The 25,172-nt window shown below is 41.6% G+C and overlaps 1 protein-coding gene across 3 annotated transcripts in view; it reads right to left on the bottom strand.

The window, feature by feature from the left end:
• IRSp53 (Insulin receptor substrate 53 kDa) overlaps nucleotides 1-25,172 on the bottom strand; it is a 774,518-nt gene that overhangs the window by 537,307 nt on the left and 212,039 nt on the right. The window lies entirely within an intron of this gene.

Below are 25,172 nucleotides of genomic sequence, written 5' to 3' on the forward strand. Positions count from 1 at the left end.
CCATCTTTTGACTCTTTCTGCACTGGTTTTCTTCACGCTCTCCGGGATCCCAGTTTATCAAATCAAACAACAGAGGCACCAACAGAAATAACTATCCATTACTTCAGCATCGCTGCTCTTGACAAGGGAAGAGCGATGAACTAACATTCGTCATCCAACACGTCACAAGAGTAAAGCAAACATCAGTGTGTAAATATTCCCTCCCCTATAATTTTTTATTCCCTTGCTTTCTCACAGCTTTACTCCATCCTTTTATAGGGGGAGATGATGATCTATAAAAGGTCATTGTCAACTATTTGGAAGAGAGAAAATTGACTTTATACAAATACTGAAAACATAAGTATAGGCTTTAAATCTTGTTTAGTTCCAACCTTACGCCAACCGTATTACTACTGATGGGTTAACCGCAACTAGAGAAGGGATGAATGACTTGTGATTGAAATGGATGAAAATTCCCACCTACAAAGAGCTTTAAATTGAACATACATTTTCCATATGTGTCTCAAAGTCAAGCATAAAGAAACTCGTTGTCTTGAAAACATATCATGAGGATATGCATTTATAGTTAGTTCACCAATCATTAAAAGAATTGAATCAAATCGGAATTTCAGTGACGTTTCCAGGACTTTCGAGGGTTTTTTTTAGTTCACTTTATCCACATTTGGATTAATCGGACTGGACCTACAGTTTAGGCTGGGTTCTGAACGACTGTGCAATATGTCTCCACCTGGTATCGAACCCAGAATTCCTTGATTACAAGACGAGGTGAGGTTCCAGGACTTTAGAAAAGGGGGAATATGTGGTATAGTGGGGTTATATATTACTTTTTCATAGGCAATCTATTTTTAACATTTCTTTTTTAGAATTCTCCATTTTTTACTATACGAATGTAGGGCCAAAGCGGTGTTCTGACCCACATCAACCATCCCCCTTGAGCATGCCACTGTCATCGTCACATCGCCTCTTGTCATTAGTGTACATGGTACGCTAAGTAACCTATTTTTGCATCATTTCCTTAAATAAAACTATTCCTAACTCGTTCGTTATTTTACGTCGCGTATCTACGTTACTAGGTTAATCGTGACGATGAAAATGTATAACGAAATCGTAAGGGACAAACACAATTCTTGCATTACCCAATTCGAACATCGGACTGCGACTACGTCACAAAAGTCAGTGGAGTTCCTCAATTGTCATTAACAATTAGTTTCTGTTCTACTGCAAATGGCAAAGAATACACAATAAAGAAAGTCAGGGAATTTAGACTAATCTTTGCGCATTGCTACCGGCACACGACAATAACCTTAGTTAGCCCAAGGGAGGATGTTAGTTCGGGTCATAGCCCCCACCTCTGTCTGGCATTCCTTTAAAAAATTAAGGTCAAATGCAGGAAACTGTAACAAAATATAAATAGAGATTAAGTTCCCCGTGCACTTTCCACCATGCCATGAAGGCACATATAGGCACCCATTCTCGATCTCGGTCATTCTTTGGAAATGATGTGGTCAACACCACACTCCGCCCACCTCCCGCCTCAAAGGATTGACCCAGGTAAAGTCGACGCGCTAGCTACGTTAACGACCGGCTGGCTTTGAAGTCCACGGAGCGCGCTCAACAGCTGCAACAATCACATTCAACCCACACTGTTGCCACATATCTACTCTCCGCCACCTTGTCCCTCCGCCTTCCCACGGTCTCCACATTGAAGTTGCAAAGTAAGGCAACATCGTATCCGCAGTCATGTGACTGAGACTCCACGTGGAGTAGACGAGCAGAATGACAGCTGCGCCCATTGGCTGAAGGTTGAGTGATATTGGAGGAAAAGAACTCGCCCGCTGTTTATCCCCACCCACGTTCGTGGTGGCGGCTCTCTTCACATCTTGGACGTTAACCAAATAAACGCGTCATCTATACCAATTTATTTGGGGATGTGTGAACCCCAGAGCCGCCTTACGCAGGGATAAGGCAGGAGAAATTCCGACCTCAGATCACCCACTTCGAAAATCGAACCCAGGTCTCTCGCGTGGCAGACATTCTACCGACCAGACCACTGCTATAGCAGGAAGAGCTTCCCGTCATTACGACCACAACCCCTGGTCACGTCACTGACTAACTCACTCTCTAGCCTTCTTGAACCCGAAGGTTCATGGCTGCAGCAACAAAGGCCTTCTGATGTGCCCCTGTCCTGGGCAAGATCAATCCAATCTTTGCCAGCCTTAACGATTTCCTTTAGATCCATCTTCGTCTTGGCCTTCCTACAGGTCTCTTACCATCAGGTTTCCCAACAAGAATCCTGTAAAACTCTTCTTCCTCTCCCATTCGTGCCACATGGCCTGCCCACCTAAGCCTTCTTGATTTAATCATTCTAATAATATCTGAACATGAATACAAATTATGCAGTTCTTAATTATGTAACCTTCTCCACTCTGTCTCCTCATCCCAATTAAGCGAAAATATTTCCCTAAGGATTTTATTTTCATATACTCTTAATTTATGTTCCTGACCAAGTTTCATATCCATCACGCCACTGAATCCGCGTAAAATCGTAGCCAATTTCAGGAGAGCAAAAGAATTGAGGTAATAAAAAATATAGACAAAAACAGCTCAGTGAATGGAAGATATCAAACTAAGCAAGGAATCACGTTTGAACCGAGTGAAGAAACTGTGCACTTGAATAATGTGACATAACGGAACACTCATCTCCGCTCCATTTGGGATCTTCTTGTGTGTTCCTCGGAACACAAGTGTTCCTTACGACTGACTGATTCCCAATCGCCATGTCCGCAATTTTTTTCTCAGCAAGCAACAATCGCAGACAAGAAAACACAAAAAAAGGATGGAGCACTTTTACTAAAAGACTCCTTCCTCCCCTTCTTAAAAAAATCTCTCCAGTTAAACGACCCAGTGACCGAGGGATCCAGTCTACCTTATCCACAGAAGCCTTCAGATGAAAGAGGATGCATTAAACGCTGTTTCCCCGCCGCAAGATTCGTGACGCCAGTCAAATACTCTTCCCTCTTTTCTTTTCTAAATCCATAATTCGTCTAACCTAGAATTAATGATGCCTACCTTCTGGACCGTGTCTGCATACCACTCACGGAGTAAATGATCCCGACATTTCTGCACGGCATGCAGTCCGGATTTCAATACAGCAACAAAAAACCAGGCCCAATAAACAACTAGTGCCTCGCTCTTTCATTTGTTGCCTACTTTATGTTTAAGAAGAGAAGCGCTTTGTATTTTTCCACGGTCGACGCTGTCTGGACGTGGATGAGCAAAAAAAGTTACTGGTTATTATCTGGAGAGCATATACTATTCACCCCACAGAGATGGTACTTGCCCCTCCAGTCCTCACCTGGAATATGAAAGAACTGTTGAATTGGTTTCTTTCATCCCGGCCTCCGTGGCTAGCTTGACGTGCTACCAAGCCAGAGGTGCCAGGTTCGAACCTTGGCCAGGGATGGATGTGTATCGTTGTGTTGTCTCGTCGCCATATTCACCACTTCATATTCCATCCACATGCTCGCGATTAACCCAAGATACTGAAAGGCGACGAAATAAGTAACCACAAATAGAGTGGTTAATTTATTACTTGTACTTGCATCACCTCCATTTTTGTTTGCTGTCTTTCTTTCCCTCGATTTTCACCTTCTTCTTGCTTACTCTCTCTCTGTTTCTATCTCTCTCCCTCTCTCTTTCTTCCTCTCTCCCCTCCCTCTTTCTCTCTCTCTCTCTCTCTCTCTCTCTCTCTCTCTCTCTCTCTCTCTCTCTCTCTCTCTCTCTGCCCTCTCTGTGTATCTCCCTTCCTATCTGTTTCCTTGTCTTCCACTCCCTCTCTTTTCTTATTTCTCTCTCTCAAGTTATTTACTTAGTTCTTTTTACCGTTTTTCATATATTTCTTCTTTGTTCTCTCTCCCCCTCCTCTCTCTCTTCCTCCCTGTTTCTTTCACTCACTTTTATATTTGTTTCCTTCTCTCACTCCATTTCTCTCTATATTTCGTTCCTTTATTCCAATTTTTCTCTGCTCTCTTTTAAAACATTTCTAGTCTACAATGCCTCGTAAACATGACGTCACACAATTTTTAGTCTAGGTACTCCTAGTCCACTTCAGAACACAACGTCTTGATTTTGATCAAGTAATCCGAACCACTGTGCAGGGTGCATCCAATCGAAATGAAACACGGGAACCCTTGATTACAAGATGACAACGTTACCATTACGCCATCGGGTTGTGAGAATTAATAAATAATCAATATTGATCAATATGGTGATGCAATTTAGATGTTCATCCAACGTTCCATCAATCCATAATTCAATTTCTTGATTAGTTATTGATTGAAATTTGGTAAGATTTTATCAGGTACACTTTAAGCTCTTCTAGATCAACTGGGCCAACAGAATACAAACAATTTTTGACCCAACAGGGAATCTAACCCGGATCCACTGCTCTCCATGTGACATACATGTGTGATGTCACATGGAGAAAAGAAACGTAAAAGAAAGAGACACTTATTTTGTAATGAAGTTTCTCAGTCAAGTTGAAGTCCAGATTAAAACGCCACTTAACTTCAAAGAAAGTTCCGAAAGACAGTTTCCCTCTGACAACCATGTGCCAGCCCAGAAAATCCTCCCCACAGATCTTTCCCACCAATAAGAGTCCATTTTAAGAACTGACAGTGCTTGTCAAGTCCACGTGGAGTAAGTACAATGTTGCCAATTCAGTTTCTTTAGAGATTTCATAACGTGAGGTTGGGGTTGTCTTTGCTAGATTGTGTTATTGTGTTGTTCTATTTTCTTTATTTTTTTTTTCACAATGTGGAGAATAGAGTCCTGCATCCAGGCCCTTTTGCTCGATCGTCTAAAAGTTCGCACGGATGACGCCAGATGGCTTACGGAATGGACAGTTCTTCGCTGGAGCAAATAACGCTCGAAAATTCAAACGACCGATATACGCTCGAAACCCAGTAGTACACGTAGTTTTTCTGTGGTAGTTGGCTCTCAAATATGGATCGTGAATTGAAAGATGCAGTGAAATTGAAACTGAAGTGAACATATACTCTGTTCCAGCTAACTGTAGAGCAGGCAAACGACATAAAGTCTCTGCGCAAGTAGTTGATACGATCCATATTTTTATGTGACGTCACCAGTAGAAAATATGTCACTAATATATTTATTTTTGTGAAAGAAAGCGTAACTTCTTTGTTATTATATGTAATAATGCACCTTGTTTGTAATGTATATCTTTTGTTTATTGTTTATTGTATTTTATGCTACATTATGGGTAATTTAATGTATCTTCATATTTGCCAGAGTGCACTATACGAATTTGTATTTCTAAACATGTATAGATGTCAGTTTTGTTGGTAGCATCTTTTTGTAAATAGTGAGTGATTCATCTGTGTTCTCGAAATAGTATAAAAGCGAGGATATCGCGTAAGAAATATCACACTTTCGCCACGGATCGACGAAGGTTTTAAACTTAAAAAGAACTCCTCGGTGTTGTGCATACATCCTGGTATGGTAGTTCGGGGCGCAAGCTAGGCCTATGTGATCATAGGTACGCCGATAGCCATGCATTGATGCTATGCACAATACTGCAACCATTCTACGTTAAATAATAAAGCTAGCCTAAGGATTAATTTGGAAATAAAAGGCTAAAGAGCAAATATTGGCCCAGTTATGATCATTGCATATCTCTTGGTGTGGTAGTTCGGGGCGCAAGCTAGGTCTATGTGATCATAGGCTTGCCGATAGCCACGCATTGAGTTTATGCGTTTTAGTTGAGTCAATTCATCGACAAAGCGAAATCCTCGACTTCGTCTCAAGTATAGTTGCATTATAATTGCCATAAATAAAGAGTAAAACCTTTCAGTTTATTTACTGCAGCAATGTGGTGTTATTTCTCTGTGCTGTGAATATTGTCTCTGCCTAACACTATCCCTGTACTTGAGAGGAGTCTGTGTACTTCACCGAGTCTTATCGTTCACCACTGATTATTATTAAGTTATTATTAATAAATATAATAATACGTTTAATAGTATAAAAATACAGACATTGACTGGAACGTATCATAGTGACGGGAAACGGCTCCACCAATGAACACGTGAGAGGAACGAAATTGCGTGGAGTGGGGGAAAGCGACTGAAGTTACCAGCCTTCCCATCAGCGTCTACTGCTTCTCTCTGGCCAATAGATTTCCCTCGCTTCTCTGACGCTATACGCTGCCTTGCTCCACAGTTAGCTGGGACAGGGTATAGCCATTATACACCGATGAGCCATTACATTATGACCACCTACCTAATACTGTGTGGGACCAGCGGCCACTCGGCGAGGCATAGATTCAACGAGGTGGCCGAAGATATCCTGGGGTATCACATGCCACAAGCACAACCGCAGATCCTCTAGTTGGCATACAGTGCGGGGAGGTGGTGATGTAGCACGAAGCCGCTTTTCCAAGTAGAACAACAAATGTTGAATGAGGTTCATATCGGAGCTAATTGGGGGTCACTGTATTAAAGCAAATTCACCGTCACGTTCCTCGAACCAGTCCTTCACAATCCCGGGAGTGTGGCCTGGCGCATTGTCTTGTCGGAAGTGGCCGTCACCATCAGGGAACACTGTTGACATGAACGGATGGACTTGGTTCCCAGTAACGTCCAGATACCGGAGAGCCATCAGGGATTGGTGTACCGGAATAGTGGGCTCCAGTGTGTCCCATGAAAACATCGACCAGACCATCACACCTCCTCCACCGGCGTTCGAATCAGGACTTCAGCTATACCGAATGAATCATTTTGTCTTGAACGCTCCCGAAGTTTCAATCAGATCGAGCAAAACCCAAATTAGCAATCAGCAAACAGATTCTGAATAAGCAGAGTCGAATACTGACAAACTTTATTTAATGATGGCAACACTGATGATCAAAGCTAGAAACCTCCCCTCCCCTTTCTTCTCCTCAACAAGAAATGCAGACAGCAGGATCCTGGCTGGAAATGGCTACATTGGGAGAAAGTTTCTTCAAGTTTTATCCTCCCCAACCCCCCAGACCCCACTGGGTCCCCGCATCCGAGGCATCCAATCCAAGTTGTTCTTCCTAATTCGACATCACCCGAAGGCAATACTTTGCCATTTCGCCCTGATTCCTCCTCCCTCTCTCATCCTACATCCCTTCTCCGGAACTTTCTTGGGTTTGATATCAAATGGCTTGATCTTTAAGAGGAGAGTCGAAATTCTAACCCCCTCCCCTCTGCCCAGATAAACCTCTCTGGAGCAATTTTTCAGTGACAGTATACTCGGAGTGGAAGATCAGTTCTTTAAGAGGTTTTACTTGTCGCCTTAAGATGCAGGCATTATAAGCCTACGACTGTTAACGTGGGAGGCTCAGGCCATAGCTGGAATCTCTGGAATCTCCAGAAATTCTTGGTTTACCAGATTCTTATGGGGGTAAATTCCAGTATGTCACGATTCCCGAAAACGGTTCTGCTCAGTATTAGAACTAATCGAAAAAGTAATTGGTGCCTTCTCAAATGTTAGCAGGATAGAAATTTTAGAGTGCCTTAAACTAATATTGTCGTACCAATGGCAAAACTATATGATCTAAGCAACAGTTATAATTAAATATACACTTTACAATGATAGCATTTATACAAATATAAAACCTTTTTTTCCTCACAAAAAGTTTGGAATATTGTTTAGTTAGGCACAAAAGTTTGGAATATTGTTTAGTTAGGCACAAAAGTATGGAATATTGTTATGTTAGGCACAAAAGTTTGGAATATTGTTATGTTAGGCACAAAAGTTTGGAATATTGTTATGTTAGGCACAAAAGTTTGGAATATTGTTATGTTAGGCACAAAAGTTTGGAATATTGTTATATTAGGCACAAAAGTTTGGAATATTGTTATGTTAGGCACAAAAGTTTAGAATGTTGTTATGTTAGGCACAAAAGTTTGGAATGGTGTTATGTTAGGCACAAAAGTTTGTAATGTTGTTATGTTAGGCACAAAAGTTTGTAATGTTGTTATGTTAGGCACAAAAGTTTGTAATGTTGTTATGTTAGGCACAAAAGTTTGTAATGTTGTTATGTTAGGCACAAAAGTTTGGAATATTGTTATATATATTAGGCACAAAAGTTTGGAATATTGTTATATATATTAGGCACAAAAGTTTGGAATATTGTTATATATATTAGGCACAAAAGTTTGGAATATTGTTATATTAGGCACAAAAGTTTAGAACATTGCTATATTAGGCACAAAAGTTTGGAATATTGTTATATTAGGCAATAGGTAACAGGCACGATGGCATATGTTGGCGAAAACTCGAGAACGTCCAGCAGACAGACAGATATCATATTTTGTTGAATTCGAAGACCTTTCCTATCACCTATTACCTAATATAACAAGAGTCCAAACTTTTTGTGAGGAGTGTAAAATGTTCTTATACATTCCTGGTTTTGGCGACGATATCATAATAAATTACACGCAGTTTTATATTTTTTGACGCTTGGAAGGTATTTTTTTGAGGGAAAATATATTTTCTTCTACCACACATGTTATTGAACGATCATAAAAGAAAGACATCAGAGTGACAAGCTACACTGAGAAACGGCTGAGCAACCTCAGGCCATAATTCCAATGTCGTCTACTAGCTGGCATCATGGTTTCCTTTCGATACTTTCAAGTACAGCATGTCTATCAAAAATAACATCCGGACTAGTTAAGAACCAATGTTAACATTACCGGCCATTTCAAAATGAGGTTAATAATGGTGCAGAGATCGAGTCCACAATTTAAAAATCGACACGAGAACGAGGCAGACGACTGTAAAATCGAGACAACGCCGAGACTTACTGTCTCAGGATGTCATTTCATTCGAGAATGTTAAGTATATTAAAATTTCGCCAAATTCAATATTCGTGAGCATGTTACTTGTACAGTATGCCCACACGACAACATTTTTGATGCAGGTGTTCAGAGCGGACTTCATAGCTATAACACTCAACAGGAAAATAAGGCTGGTTTTGTCACTGACACTCTTATCTTTGTTTCAAAACTATAATGAGACTAAATTTGGAGCTGAATCTTCGCTTGAAAGTTTCAATCAGGGTTCCTTACGGTCTAGAACACATTTACGCTTGCCGATTTTCTCTCCTGGACCGGAATTCAATTTATTTAAAATTCCTGGACCTTCAACAACCCTGGTTTCAAGTGCACAGCCAGACATCAACAAACTGTGTCAGGCTATGCAGGCACATCCTTCTCACTAGAAAACTCTGAGGATTTTCAACAAAAACTCCAAAATTGTGCTTGACAGTTTGTTTACAAACTTATTTTTGTTGTTTACGTTTTCAATAATTCTGAAAATATATGAAAATTGAAGTTTGTTATATACTTCTTACCATACATGTATTTCACATTTTTATTTTTGTAACTAATCATAAAGATTGTTAACGTAGTAACACCCAATAAAATAATAAATGTAGGATTCTAATGTTTATTTGTTTACCATCTTTCCACATACAGACGGAATGTCATTTTGCTCTATTACGGATACACGCCTCGAACATATAAAAAACGCCCAACCAATCAGGCAGCGAAAAAAATTACGCAAAATCCACTATTCAGAGAAAATCTCTAGTGGGGGTTCATTAGACGTTTAGTTAAGACTAAAGGTACAATGAGATAAAAGTTTGAGAAGCACCGAGTTATATCAAGTTCATTTTGTGCAGAAATGGTCTGAACTGTGACACTGTTGATGAATGTCGTAGTCTTTTTGTCTTGAACTACTCTCCCGTTCGTCAGGAGACCCAATAGACTTGCTCCAGCTGATTGGTTGGTTGTTGTTTAAGTCCACTTTGTGCACAGTAAGGCTAATCGGGACAGGACCTACAGTTTTCAAAGTGGCATTCGAACTACTATGTGCCTCAACCAGGTATCGAACCCGGGACCCCTTGACTACATTACAAGGCGAAGACGCTACCACTGCGCCATCGGAGAGGCTTGCACCAGCTGACCATGACGAAAAAGGTACTCAACGCGCATCGAACCGTTGCATATAATGCTCTTACAACAGCCAAAACTTACGGATCTGATGGCCATGCGAATAGCCAAGCCTCGCTTTCCTTCCTGAGGGATATTTCTCAAGAGATCTCGAGCACAGGACGTCTTCGGAGAAGGAAGATCAAGAGCATGTCGGGATCATTCGGGCGTAGAAATCGGGCTACACAAACACACCAGGGAATTGTCTGGGTGAAGTCGGGAAGAAAAATACAAGAACCTTTTTTTGAAAAACAGTAGATACGTTCGTGATTTTTTGTTGGGACTGGATGGATTGGAAGTTTTTGCTCTTGAGGTTGAAAAGTAGAACGAACGGTCCACATGTTTCTTCTGATGTTACTCTTTATCATCCAGTTGAAGGATGCCTCATTGTTTCCTGTGTGTACCAACATGCAAGTATGGTGGCCAAGCGAATTAAGTGGTCGACTTTCGGTCTCGCCATCGAAATAACCGGGTTCGAAACCCATCCTGGGCATGGATGTTCCTTCATCAATTTCGCCTGATCTTCTTCGTCGCGATTAGGATCAGAACAATGTGTATCAGCGCCCTCTTAAAGAGTAGAGTCAGATTCCTATACACCTATAGCCTACAGGGTGATACATTAAAGTGTGTTTTTTAACGTATTGCTGATAAGCTAGTAACTCAGGATCTATCTAGATGTCCCATTTTTATTGAAGGTGACTGTGCCTCCAACGGGTATCGAACCCGAAACCCCTTGAATACAAGGCTATACTATCGGGGAGGCCCCACCAAAAGAAGTTAATATTTGTTTATGAGGGGCATGTTTTACATTATTACAGTGCCGCTTCAGTAATCATTATAAGATCCCGGTTTCAAGTTCGCGACTAAGCACTGGTGATTGTTGTGACTGTCCTTTCATCAATATCATCTAATCATCACTCATTGCCGCGATTATCCAAAAGCGATGTGAACTTTTCAAATAAAAACTTGGTTCTTTCGTTCCAATGACTTTGCATATCTTACAATAATCTGAAAGGTGGAAGTATATACTTTGTAATTACACTTTTAAATATCCGCCAACATCTTCCCTTAATCCCATGCTATCTCTTGACGCCTGTGACGTCACCGCCACATCTTCAGGGTACGCGCCCATCTTAGATCCTTCAAGCTAAGGCTCTGACAAGATGGGTTCAGTGTCACTGAGCTAACAGCTTTTTCATTCCATAAGACTGTAGTAGACAAGAATTTAAGTTCTTGTATGCTGGGGTGATTTACAGCGTGGAGAAAAAGTACGGAGTGAGATGTTAACCTTCGAGGAACTTCGCCAACATCACTTCATTCTCCAGAATGTTCTACAAGGCGAAGCAGAAGAGACAGCCCAAAGCAAGAATGCATAATCTTCATAGAACATGGAGATCATGCACGACACTGTGCTAGAATCCCGAAGGAGCCTTAAGGCTAAAGCTTTATCGGGAAGAACAGGAATGTGGGGAATGCCAAGACAGGATGTTCAACAAGAGAGGAACTCAGAATATATTGACGTTCCAAAAGGTAGTGGTTCAAATCCCGACCTAAATCAGGGGGGGGGGGGAGGAACAAGGAAACAGCTCGCTTCGTTGCACTACTTGAACGAGACCTTTATGCGCTTCATTAAATGCCCAAATACATCCAACGCAGTTACAAGAAAACGCATCAAATGTAATTTGTGCACTCAAATGTATGAAAAGATGAAACCGTGTTGGTCTCATGTGTTGTTGTTGATCGAAATGTCTTATCAGATGAATCTTAAATGCACCAAGGGACAAAAAATGTAACGTTTCGAGGTCCTTCGAGATTCGTGGAGACGAGAATGCGACCAGGCCCTTCGAGACACGATCATGCCCTTCGAGACTCGTGGAGACGAGAACGTGGCCAGGCCCTTCGAGACTCGTGGAGACGAGAACGTGGCCAGGCCCTTGGCCCTTCGAGACTCGTGGAGACCGAGAACGTGGCCAGGCCCTTCGAGACTAGTGGAGACGAGAACGTGGCCAGGCCCTTCGAGACTCGTGGAGACGAGAACGTGGCCAGGCCCTTCGAGACTCGTGGAGACGAGAACGTGACCAGACCTTCTGAGACTCGTCGAGATTTGGTTTCAAAGAGAATACTTCACAAAGTTCCCATTGGTGTTCTTTCTCTACATGCTGTGAACTTTTGTGTTATGATTTAAATTTCCTAAAATATTTTTATATCCCCAAGACACACACACACGGGTATGTAAATAAAAAAGGTACTCAATAATCCAATGAAATTAAATTAATATGAAGGAAATGATCAAGAGAGACAACGGCAGACGAGTTCCCCCCCTCCATTCCAAAAAAAACGAGGAGCGTAAGAGGGGTCCTGGCAGGGTGTCAATCAATGCCCGCAAAACGTCTCAGCAGCGCCCGCAGCTCATGCCATGGTGGAAACACGTGACACATGATACAATTACACGCTCCTCCGCACAGCGACTGTTCACACATGGCCGCCCTGACCCATTCAATTACCACGACACGTAGATCCAGCTCGTATATTACCACGCCGCAAACGCAAGAATTGGCTGTGAATGACAACTCCCTTTTTCTTTTTTTTTTTTTACAATGGAAAGACACGGGTAATTAAAAACGAGAGTTATTTTTTCTGTAAGGGTAATATCATAACAGGAGAGATTTGGCTGAAGGTTTTAAGCTTTGGGGATGGGTGTCTGCACGGGGTCATACGATTCCATGCACATAATACCTCCATTATAGCTGTTGTTCAGCTTAATGCAAGGCTGTTTTGTAAACGAGGAAACCTCATGTACGTATATACCAGTCACTAAGTTTCAATAACATTGTACAGCCACAACATTACTGGCACAATTTTGAATCCTATTGTCTCTTCACTACTTTACTGCAAGGTTCTGGTATCCCTTCTACGTTAATAAAATACAGATTCCTATATTCCTTTACACTGTAGACAGAGATTTATATCGCATCAGATTTCAACTTGTAGGGATACTGTGGAGTTACAATATTGTGGGACAGAGTCTGGAATTAGATAAAGTTTGGGACATTAGAATTTGAAGATACGCGATATCGGAACGGATGATTCCGGACTTACGGAACGCCGGGACGGTGGATTCCGGAATTACGGAACGCCGGGACGGTGGATTCCGGAATTACGAAACGCCGGGACGGTGGATTCCGAACTTACGGAAAGCCGGGACGGTGGATTCCGGACTTACGGAAAGCCGGGACGGTGGATTCCGGACTTACGGAAAGCCGGGACGGTGGATTCCGGACTTACGGAAAGCCGGGACGGTGGATTCCGGACTTACGGAAAGCCGGGACGGTGGATTCCGGACTTACGGAAAGCCGGGACGGTGGATTCCGGACTTACGGAACGCCGGGACGGTGGATTCCGGACTTACGGAACGCCGGGACGGTGGATTCCGGACTTACGGAACGCCGGGACGGTGGATTCCGGACTTACGGAATGCCGGGACGGTGGATTCCGGGCTTACGGAATGTTGCGACATTAGAAATTAAATAGTTACATTCGATTCTTGAATTGTGTATAGTAGGCATATTAGAATTTAAAGTTACATAAAGTAGGGGTAGGTAGGTAAACGTAGATATATTAGTGTCATGAGTAGGAGAAAATATAAATAATAATCTTAAGTTACTTGACTGAAATGTAATGAAGTAAGAAGGCGGAATGCAAAAATATTAGTTTGTAATAATGGAACGATTATAAGTTGCAGAAAATAACACGTTAGTTCTGAACGATAGCGACAAGAAACTTGTTTGCGTAAAGGTTAGTAAAGTAAGTTAGGCTGCACTGCCGAAGGGTTAAAAACATTCAACCATTAAAAGCAGGGCGATGGCATCAAAGAGAGACTAACCATTCTTCCTGGTCTGAGCACCGCCGCGTAGAAACCTCCAGCTCGGAGATATATTAGCATTGCGGCGAGTGTGCGTGCGGAAGCCGTTTCAAGACGACCTTCCCCTAACCTCTCATCAGTTGCAGACGCGGACTTTTAAACCGTGGTCACACAGCGACCGTGCATAGCTCTGCGGCCGGTGTTCCAGTCCACGGCTGAAAACTTCCTACTGAGGCTTCCCCCTAACAAAGGCAGGCCGCTACGGAAGACGGATCAGGAAGCCCGTGGAATGTTGTAATCATGGGGATCCTGATGAATCCCTGTTGCTTGAGGTATGTGTGGGGGGCCAGTCTGCGTATCGCTGAAGCGAAGACCTGCGACGCACTGCGTCTTACAAGGGAGGTTATCTAAGTGTCCCCCTCCGATTTCCATGAAACTTGGCAGGTGTATAGAGGGTCCCAAAGGAAGACATAGGTGTTTTTTTTGCTTCGGATAAAAAACTGTTTTAGGGGGCAAAACCCGCCTCAAACGTCAAGATGAGGACAAATTGATGTGGGGATCTGACCCCTGTGTCCCACTCCGATTTCCATGAAATTTGGTAGGTGTATAGAGAGGCCCAAAGGAAGAAGTAAATGTTTTGGTGTTTCAGCTAAAAAACGGTTTTAGGGGGCAACCACCCCACGCTCAAATGTCAAGATGAGGAGAAATTGAAGTGGGGATCTGACCCCGAAACCACGTAAATATGGCATAGGAAGAAACAGGGGGCATAGGGTCTCTCTATACACCTGCCAAATTTCATGGAAATCGGAGGGGGACACAGGGGTCAGATCCCCACATCAATTTGTCCTCATCTTGACGTTTGAGGCGGATTTTGCCCCCTAAAACAGTTTTTTATCCGAAGCAAAAAAAACACCTATGTCTTCCTTTGGGCCCCTCTATACACCTGCCAACTTTCATGAAAATCAGAGGGGGACACAGGGGTCAAATGCCCACTTCAATTTGTCCTCGTTTTGACATTTGAGGGGTGTTTTGCCCCCTAAAACAGTTTTTTAGCTGAAACAAAAAAAAACACGTATTTCTTCCTTTGGGCCCCTCTATACACCTGCCAAGTTTCATGCAAATCGGAGGGGGACACTTAATTAACCTCCCTTGTTAGTCATAAATTTAGTGGAACTTAAGTTGGACTGGTGTAATTTCTTTGGATGTGAGTGTATGTATTTGAAGCACAAAGGTTATCTTGAACTCGTGCTTGTCCCGCGGTGCTCAGAACACCGTATGTAACATTCTTAATACCAACCAACTAAATATAAAGTTTCATTTCATATAGCAACACTTTTTAAATAAAAATAAATAGTAATTAAACCTTGATTATTATTATTTATTATATTTATTATTCTATTTTCACTAATATAACTATTTTGATATATTACAGAAACGTTATCAAGGGGGCACGGAGGGGCACTGGCCCTCAGAACTTCAATGTGCCCTCCCTCCCGAATTCTTATGTTGCTTTAGGATTTAAAGAAAACTCAATTTTGCCTTTAGATATCTGTTTTGATTCAATGATTTGGTTTATTTTACTTCGCTTCTCTGCCAATTTTGGCTTATCGCGAAAATGATATGATGAGATTGATGATGGGACATTCATACACACCACCCACGTCCAGGCCGGGATTCGAATCAGGAACCCCTGGCGTCTTAGCGGGATGTGCTAACCACTCCGCCGCGGAGGCTGGCAAGTTTTAGGTATTGTACTTGCAGAGATTTAGAGTAAGTTAAATATAAACGTAATAATGTGTTCCTTGCAAGTATATTCGAAAAATTAGTCAACGCTCGATTTTTTTTTCGTGAAGTTTGACTTGTGACTCCACACTTCGCTGGTTATGTTATATACAGCTTGTTGAAATCTTTGAAATGACCTCTTGTTGATCATATACATGTACATAATATTAATACAGTAAAACCTCGTTAATCCGAACCCCGATAAGCCGGATTTCGTTTAATCCGGACAGGCAAAAGAAAGGAAAAAAAAGCAGATGCAAGGTTTTAAATGTGGCTAGAAGTCAACAACTTCCACAGCAAGAGTTTCGAGTGATGCAAAGCCAGGTCCGTCGGACACATCATCATAATATGGGCATCGCGTATGTTCGTACTGCATTGTATCTACAGTATTGCTTTACATTTTACTGTACAGTAGTGTATTTAGCCCTATGCCCTTTAAATACAACATAATAAACGTGTTTTGTTGCTATAAACGGAGTCTTGATGCACTTTCTACTGTCTTTTAGGTTATTTCAGTTAATCCGGACTTTCGTTAAACCGGTCAACTTATCCCCCATTAGTCCGGATTATCGAGGTTTTACTGTATATATATATATATATATGTGTGTGTGTGTGTGTACATACTTAATACGGCACAAATTATGCATATTGTGTAATGATTTATATTAATATAGAGAGAAAACAAAGATGTGTATGATTTTGTGTTTTAAATCCACTTTTATGAGCAAATAGGCTAATCAGGACTGGACCTACAGTGTAAATGGGATCCAAACCATCATGTGCTTTCACCGGGTATCGAACTCCGTACCCTTTGGTTACAAGAGAACGACGTTTCCATTACGTCATCAGCCCGACCCTGTGGCCGAGTGATGTCGACCTCCGTGGCGAAGTGGTTAGCATAGCGCGCTACAACGCCAGGGGTTCCGGGTTCGAGTCCCGGGTAAGGCATGGGTATTTGTGATTGTCTGTCCTGAAAAAGTCCTGAAATAGAAATGTGAATGAAATGATATGAGTGAATGTGATGGGGGAAGCTTCCAATTAGGGGGTTTTCCTTTAAAAAAAAAAAGTTGTTAGCACATCGCGCTGCGACGCCAAGGGTCCCGGGTTCGAATCCCGGTCGGGCTTGGTTGTTTGTGAATCTCCATTCATCACTTTCATCATTTCATCACTCATCCCCATCTTCGCAAATTAGCCAAGAGGCAGAAAACGCGAAGTAAAATAAACTAAATCCATCCATCAAACCATCACGTCATCAGGGATTCATAATATATGTGTGTGTGTGTGTGTGTGTGTGGTGTGTGTGTGTGTGTGTGTGTGTGTGTGTGTGTGTGTGTGTGTGTGTGTGTGTGCGCGCCTGCTCAAATTGTTCAGTGGTGCATCACTTGTTTCCTTTTGGCACGTTTTTACTGAATCACCCTGTATATACCACCCAAATGCAAACTGTATAATATATGTACTTAATATTGTAAACCCACAAAGCAAAAACGTTCCTGCAGCACTGCATACAAGCGTACGTGAAGCGAACTTTGGCGTATGTATACACCCACATGCACCCACGCCCGCTGAATATGCACTAAGTGTACAGACTCAGTATGTCATTTTCTTTCGTCTCCAGGCTACTGCCGGAACGTGAAGGTAACAGAGCGATGACGGGGCTACGAACACCCACTTCCCTGCAAAAGAAGGCCTGGAAAAAAGAAACACGAAACGGATCTCCCATCCAGGAATAATTGAGACGTGATTACCTTCAGGCGCAGCCTGGATTCTTACCCTCTCCCCCGATAACCGCCGTAAGGAAAAAAAAAAAGGACAAAGTCACGACGATGACGTCAGCGCCGTTGATCACAACATGCATGTAGGTGTGTGGGAAAAGCTCGTCCCGAGGCGTATGTAATGAAGTTTTTTCTAAACGTGTGTAGGGGGAAGGATTGCATAAAGGTTACATACTTGTCCGTTGTTCGCGAGCAAAAGGTTAACGCCCACCTTTACATATGGCAGATTCTCAACAAGCATTTCCCAAGCGTTTCATCTGTGTATTGAAAGTTTCTGAAAAGGCATGCTGGGTTCGAATCCCGTCAAAGATATGGAGCCTTCGATTGAGTTTCTTTCCTCGTCCACTTCTGCGAAACAATTATTTTTCTTATGTTATTTAGGATCGCTTTTCTTCCACTTTTGTCTAATCGCGACGATGAGGATGAGTGATGATATGATGAAATTGATGAAGGGACACTCACAAAGAACACCCATTTCCAGACTGTGCTAACCACTTCACCACCGAGGTCGGCTAAACACCACCCATACTCATCATCTAAATCATAGAAAATAGTGGCGTTTAAGTATCCAAATACAAACAAAACCAACAATGTGTAAAGGGTATCCTGGAACCATGTAGGGCACTCTGGAAACCTCATTCCCGCTAACGGGGATCTGGCGCCTGAACTCACAGCCAGCAGAGTTCTTATTGGCTTATTGTCGCCTCACATATGTTATCTATAAACCATATCGTCGATCTATTTCTCTTGCATGCAAATCTGTTTGAATATTCAGATCGATTTCTAACGAAAAGAATACATGGAAAAAAATTTATCTTCCGCCATCTTGAAATTTGTTGACCGATTGCATTCAAATTCAATATCGGATCCGTCTCTGAAGTAATCTAAGAAGCATAAGAATTGAAGCTCAAAATCTCTCAAATTCATACCATATCTTCGAGTTAGATGCCGTCGCACAGTTACAGTAATATGTGGAGATGCACCATCATGAATAAACCACAACAGTGGTGGATCGTAGCAATACATTCATACATTCCCAATTATCTCTCATGAACGGTTCATATGGGGACCCATGCTTACAGACTTTTTCCTTTTACTCTCGCAGTTTGGACCATAAATTATGAATCCTTCTGTATATTTCTAGATCCTCTGCTAAATCCTTCGCTTTCTGATCTCATTTCAAGGCAAGGTCAGTGAATTTCCCCATGCACAGTGTACTGTGCCATGAAGGTATATAGAGGAATGTTCAGGTACGGTCCGAAACATTCTCGACCACGGCCATTTCTGGATGTGATGTGATCAGCACTACGATCCATCCATATCTATCCTCCAGGTAGCCATTCATTTGAGGCTGGGTCAAGGCCGATGACTTCCAAAAATCGAACCCGGTTCTTCATGGCAGTCGCACACCGTACCGATTCAACCACCGCGGCCCCACACTTCTATGTCCTCCAAAAAACTTTTCAACCACCATTTCCTCATTTCTATCCTTACATATTATATGTATATAAGTGTGTGTGTGTGTGTGTGTGTGTGTACACATACCGCGTACATACAAACACATATCATATTAATAACATTTGCAGATTTGGCGGAGTGGTTAACACTATTCATGTTCTACGTAGACGTCTCGATGTAGTGGTGCATCAAGGGAGGGGGGGGTACTTCTAAAACTTTCTCCAAATTCACATTACCATTGCTTTATTATACTTTCATTAAATAATAATACTCATAATTAATTAGTTGAATTACTACTAATAATACTACTAATATAAAGTACTAGAAGTCTACATAAATATAGTATTTATGAAAGCAATAGAACAAAATTTCTTTCTAGTCATTCGATTTTTATCAAATTCTGGGAGCATTTTTTTTTTTTGTTTCTTTGTTACGAAATAATTGTCTAGTTAACGAGGCGAGACATTTTAAGCGTGAAGAAAATCCATAAAAACAAGAACATATATTTAAATAAATTAAAATAATCAAAGTATGGAACTCATCCAAGGAGCTGCAGTGGCCTGGTCGGTAGGGCGTCTGACAACCACGCGGGAGATCAGGGTTACATTCCCGGAATTGGTTGGAAATTTTTCCGGCTCTGTCCCCAATAATTCACATCTGGATTGTCTTGCTGTTCTTACCAACAAAGCATTTTTAAATAATTAGGCTCATTGTCGTTTGAATTCAGAAATTCAAACGTGCCGTGCCGCGGTAAACAATAGGAAGGCGGACTGGTGACTGTGTATTCTTGTCCGCCTAGCCTTTGTCTATACATTAGCCGCTTACAACGAACCAAGAATTTTCTTTAGTCAATGCTCGTTGTTCAAACAAAAGGATACATGTTCATTGAACATTCTTACAGCTGAGATACAAAACAACTTTTTTTTCTCTTTCAAATCATAGTTATCCTCATATTTTATTTTCAAGGCATTCGCTCTGAAAGACGGGTGTGCTTGGATTGCTGTGCTTTTCTCCGTACTGTATGGGAATAATAATTTAAATTATAATAATTATTATTAGTAGTAGTAGTACTAGTAGTAGTAATATTGTCGCAGATCTTTGACTGTGATAAATTGGCCATTTTAATTTTTTTCACAGCATATTTCATAACCTTTCAAAAGCTCAAGGGGGTTTAAACCCCATACCCCCCCTTGCGTACGTCACTGAGTGGTAATGTAGTCGCGTCTTGTAATCAAAGGCCCCGGGTTCAGTATCCGCTGGAGACACATGGCACAGAGGGTCTACTTTAAACTGTAGGTCCAGCCTGATTAGCCTATCTGTGAACAAAGTAGACTTAAACGTAATGTTGTACTCCTCAAGATTGGTGCTTATAACCATAAGATACCCGCAATCGTGTATCCCTTTGAAAAACACACTACCATTAGCAAGAGAATGCTTGTAAACACACAAATTAGCACACGGATTCCGGTAGATCTTGCACCATATGGTAAACCAACGACAGATCTCCGCCGACACGGTTCAGATCCTCGCGTTACCGGTTTCGTGCACGTGACGTAACCATTGAATGAGGATCGGCCGTGGAGAGGCAACGGCCTCAGGCTCCAGAGAGAGAGAGGCAAAGATCAGCTGGAGAAGGACTACTGGCCCAGTTCTCAATAACCAACCGCATCGTGGCTGAGTACGTGTCTGGTCTTTCTTCTGGAAGAGGGGCAGTTGACCCACCGAGCTAACCATCCGTGAAGAATCAAGCAAGGATTGAAAGTCTTTCATTCTGCAGCTGAAGAAACCGTGGACCACATTCTGCAAAGAATCCCAGATGCTTGTGCAGCCGCAAGTGTGTGCTCAAATGGGCATGCTCAAACGTAGAATGTGGCGGTCTGCGGTTCGTGTCAGGAGTTGGTCAATGCTTACTTTTGTATTCAGGTACCTTCTCAGCTCTATAGTTGACTGGCTGATTTAGTTCATTATGCCATGCGATTTTGCTTTAATGACATGGTAACAGACGTAACGTGGTTGCTACTGTTTTGGCGGACTTATTTGCTCCACCGATTCCCTAACAAACACAAAGAGCACCCATGCAGCAGGCCTTGATTCGAACCCGAGAACTTCCGATGGCGAGATCGAAAGTCGAACACTTAACCCGTTGCTACTTGATTATCAACTTTTATGTACTTTCACGCAAATCATTGTGGATTTTAGTGTCAATCTGAACCCCTTACAACAAATGTTTTACAAGTTCTGCAATACATTTTAAATTATTTGTCGCCATGTGCCGCATTTGTAATTTAGAAATTGGATACGGTGTTTTAAGTTTCTCTTAATTACGGTGAAAATACTGTAGAATGAACTTACGGTGAAACATACGTAGATTTTATGGTGAAATCCCCGTAAAGTTACGGCGGCGTGGATAGGATTCGAACCACCGAGCCCCTATTGGAGATCATTAAATAAAAGAGCGACACTCTTTAACAACAAATAACACAAAGCAAAAACAGCTGATAAGAGATTTGGAAAACTACAATTGGAAGACACCTGTATTTGGACATTAGCGAAAAGACACCGCAGACAGGATATCCGATTCCACAGCTCAAACTGAATGGGTGTGGTGTGCGTTTCAAAATCTAGTTTCAAAAAGAGGGTGGGGAATGGAAGAAGAAGACATTGTGTGGGCAGTCGGCATATTTTTCTTATCTATTGGTTGACACATTCCTTCTACCTATGATATTTACTTAACAGCCTTATTTAACGAGAGAATTTACAAACGACCAACGATTAGAGAAAGAGCAAATATAGGAAAGTGTAAAAAAACCAAAGATGGGAAATTAATGTAATCAATAACAGGGAAAGTAAGAGAAGAACGAATGCAAAAAATCAAGCGGGAAGACCTAGAGATGAGAAAATGAAGACGTAAAATTAAATATAAAAGATTTAAGGAAGAACCTAGAAGTAATAAAACGAAAAACAGACAAATAAACGGAGTACGTAGAGATTAAAAGAATGAAGAAAGAAAGATTTAACGGAAACAAACGAGATGAAGAACGGAAGATATAACGTAGGACTTAGAAATGAGAAAATGAATGAAATGATTTAACGGAGGGCATAGAAATATGAAAATGAATGAAGGTCCGACCAGGGATTTAGAAATAAGATAATAAGAGAAATCAGAAGATGAAGAAAGAAAGATTTAACGGAGGACTCCGAAATTAAAAGAATAAGTGGTTTAACGGAGGACATAGAAATCAGAAAATGGAGGAGGAAAGATTTAACAGAAGACTCAGAAATTAGAAGAATGAGAGGTTTGACGGAGGACATAGAAATGAGAAAATGAACAGAAGACCCAGAAATTAGAGAAATGAATGATAAAAGGTTTAACAGAGTACATAGAAAAAAACACAATGAAAAAACAGGAACCTGTAAACTGATAAATAAGAAAAATGAAAAGCAGTAAGAAAATATACGAAGAACCGATTATTATCGAATAGGGAACGGTAAGGGGACATGTCTCTTCTTTGCTGCTTACCAATGATTTTCTTCATCGTTCGCTTTGTCGAGATGAAGGCCTTGTTTCATTTCGGAATAAAGAATTCTTCGCAGCCGAAATCCAGACAATATTTCTCACGCGAGTAGAGAGAGACTACATTTCCATTTGTCAAAAAAAAGCCCCGTTCACACGTTTTCTATGTTATTGCTTTTTTTTTCTTTCAGTTGTCACGCATTCCCACATTCGTTGTGTTTTGCTGGGCGAGGAAAGTTTTCATGTAATAAATCAGGGCTAACGGAAGAATTTAAGGAACAATGGCCCAATGCTAATCGAAGGGGAGTTCTCCGGATGGGTCGCAATGAATATTGCATGCGGCACGAACGGAAACGCTGCAGGAGTTCAAGTCGTTTCTTTATCTTTCGCGATGACACAAGTATCCGTGCAGTAAAGTCTGGGGATGCAGATTCGAATCCTGGACATGCATGGGCTTTCATTTATCGCTTACCCCGGGTCTCTCGTTTCTACATCCGTCACTCCTTCCATCTACGTCTTTTCTATCTCTCTCTCTCTCTCTCCATTTCATCTGTGTGTGTGTGTGTGTGTGTGTGTGCTTGTGAAAGTGCTGGTACTTCTCAGTTCATTCTCTCTTTACTAAAATGTTTTTAATTGATCCTCTCTCTTTCAGTTTCGGTTTTCTTGGATCCCCCCTCATGTTTTTTTCTCTCTCTCAATTTTCTGTTTTCTCTATCTTTCTATCATTCTCTCTTTCCATGTTTCCTTCTCCTTTCTCTCACTCTCTCTGGTTCTTTCTATCTTTATTTCTCATCCATTCTTCTCTGTCTTGTCGCCTATAATCTCTCTCTCTTCCGTCTTCTCTGTCTCTCTCTGATTTCTGTCTCCTCTCCCTCTCTCTCTTTCTCTCTCATTTATGTCTTCTCTCTGTTTCCCTCTTCTTTTTCTGTTTCTGTATCACTCTCTCTCTTTCTCCTTTCCCTGTCTCGTCTCTCTCTGACTCTCTCCTGTCTCCTCTCTCACTATCTTCTTCACCCTTTCTCCTCTGTCTCCCTCTCCCCTATCTCTTTCAATCTTCTATTAATCGCTCTCTTTCGCCATTTCCTTCTCTTCTCTCTCTATTCTTCTCTTACTTCCCGCTCATTTTATCCAAATCTGTCCACTCTTTCTTTAACTTACTCCATCCGTTCTCTTCCTTCTTTCTCTTCCATTACCTGTTTACATTTTCACAATATATTGTCGATTCCTTCATTTGTTCTCTTTTCTTTACTATATTTCCCTTTCTCTCTCTCCATTGTTTTTCACTTTACAAAAAATGTTTTCAATCTTTTCCCACCTCCCTCTCTTACATTATTTATCTCTCTCTGTCTTTACTATATACATTCAGCGCCTCTTTCTTTCTCTCTTTACATCCCCCCTTTCTATACCCATTTGCTGCCAGCTACGCGATCCGACAGAGAGCCTCCGTCTGCTGCATAATTGATGGAAACGCCCGTCGTTAAAACTTAGCACAGCCTCGATTATTCCCATCAACTGGCAATTTGGGAACTTCTGCTTGACCGGACGTTTAAGACACGGAAGGCTTCGGGAAGGGCGAAAACCGCACATTCGGGCGATCGCCGTGACAGAATGCAATTATGGTGCGAGTACGAAGGGCTATGGAGCCCAAGATCTCCAGGCGTTTCGCTTTTGTGCGTGTATTCGAGTACTCTTGGACACCTTCAGAGTAGCAGAAGGCCACGTAGAAGTTAACTCAACTGGTTACTCGCTGTAGACACACAAGCTACGGGTCCGCAGGAAAGGTATGGAATAACAACAATGAAGGTGCTGGAGATGAAGCATTTGTTTAAATACGTAGGTGTTCCTTCTATTTAACGTCACTCTTCTGCCACTCTTGGCTAATCGGACGTCTCTCTGTCTTTTCTCTTTGTCTATTGCTAATTTCTTGTCTTCTCTCCGTCTCTCTCTTTATCTCTTCCCACTATTCTCTTTCTTCATCTGCTAGAGTCTACCTATATCTATGTACGCTATCTACCTTTACTTCTCCATCTCCCTCTCTTGTCCTTTCTTCTTTCTTGATTCTTACCTCCTTTTCTCTTCTTTCTTGATTCTTGCCTCTTTCTTTTCTCCTTCTTTGTTCTAATCTTTGTGTTTCTTTCTTGATTCTCATTATTTTTTCTTTCCTCTTTCTTATCTTTTTTCTTCCAGTTTCTTTTTTCCTGTTTCGTTTTGTCTCCTTTTTCTTTCCTGTTTCTTATCTTCTCTCCTTTTTTCTTTCCTGCTTCTAATCTACTTCACGTTAAGCGTCCCGTGTTCGAATACCGGCCTGGAAATTGGTGTTCCTTGTGAGTGTCCGCTCATCAATTTCATCATAACTTATCCTCAATCGTCGCGATTAGCGAAAAGTGGCGGAAAAGCGACACTAAATTTAAAAAATCTAATCTAATCAGCTAAACGAAATACTGATCGGTAATCTTCAGCGTTGTTTCCTACATGTATCTACCTAGCTCCCCTTTACCCTATATATTCTTTCCGTCGAAATAGTCTCGTCTTTCTCGACAAAAGAGAAAGAGATGAGATAGACAGAAAGAGGACAATGGATGGAGAAGAAAAAGAGAGTGCCTGTATCTAAATTTCTATTTTATCAAAATCTGCACGAATTTTCCTGGCACCGTCCCTGCTGCCACATCATATTTTCACCCGACCAAGCTTTTTAGCTGAAAAATCTGAACATCGTGCATCAAACCAGCAAGTCTCGACTACGA

Source organism: Lepisma saccharinum, chromosome 7, assembly GCF_977018435.1.
Source record: "Lepisma saccharinum chromosome 7, izLepSacc3.1, whole genome shotgun sequence".
NCBI lineage: Eukaryota > Metazoa > Arthropoda > Insecta > Zygentoma > Lepismatidae > Lepisma > Lepisma saccharinum.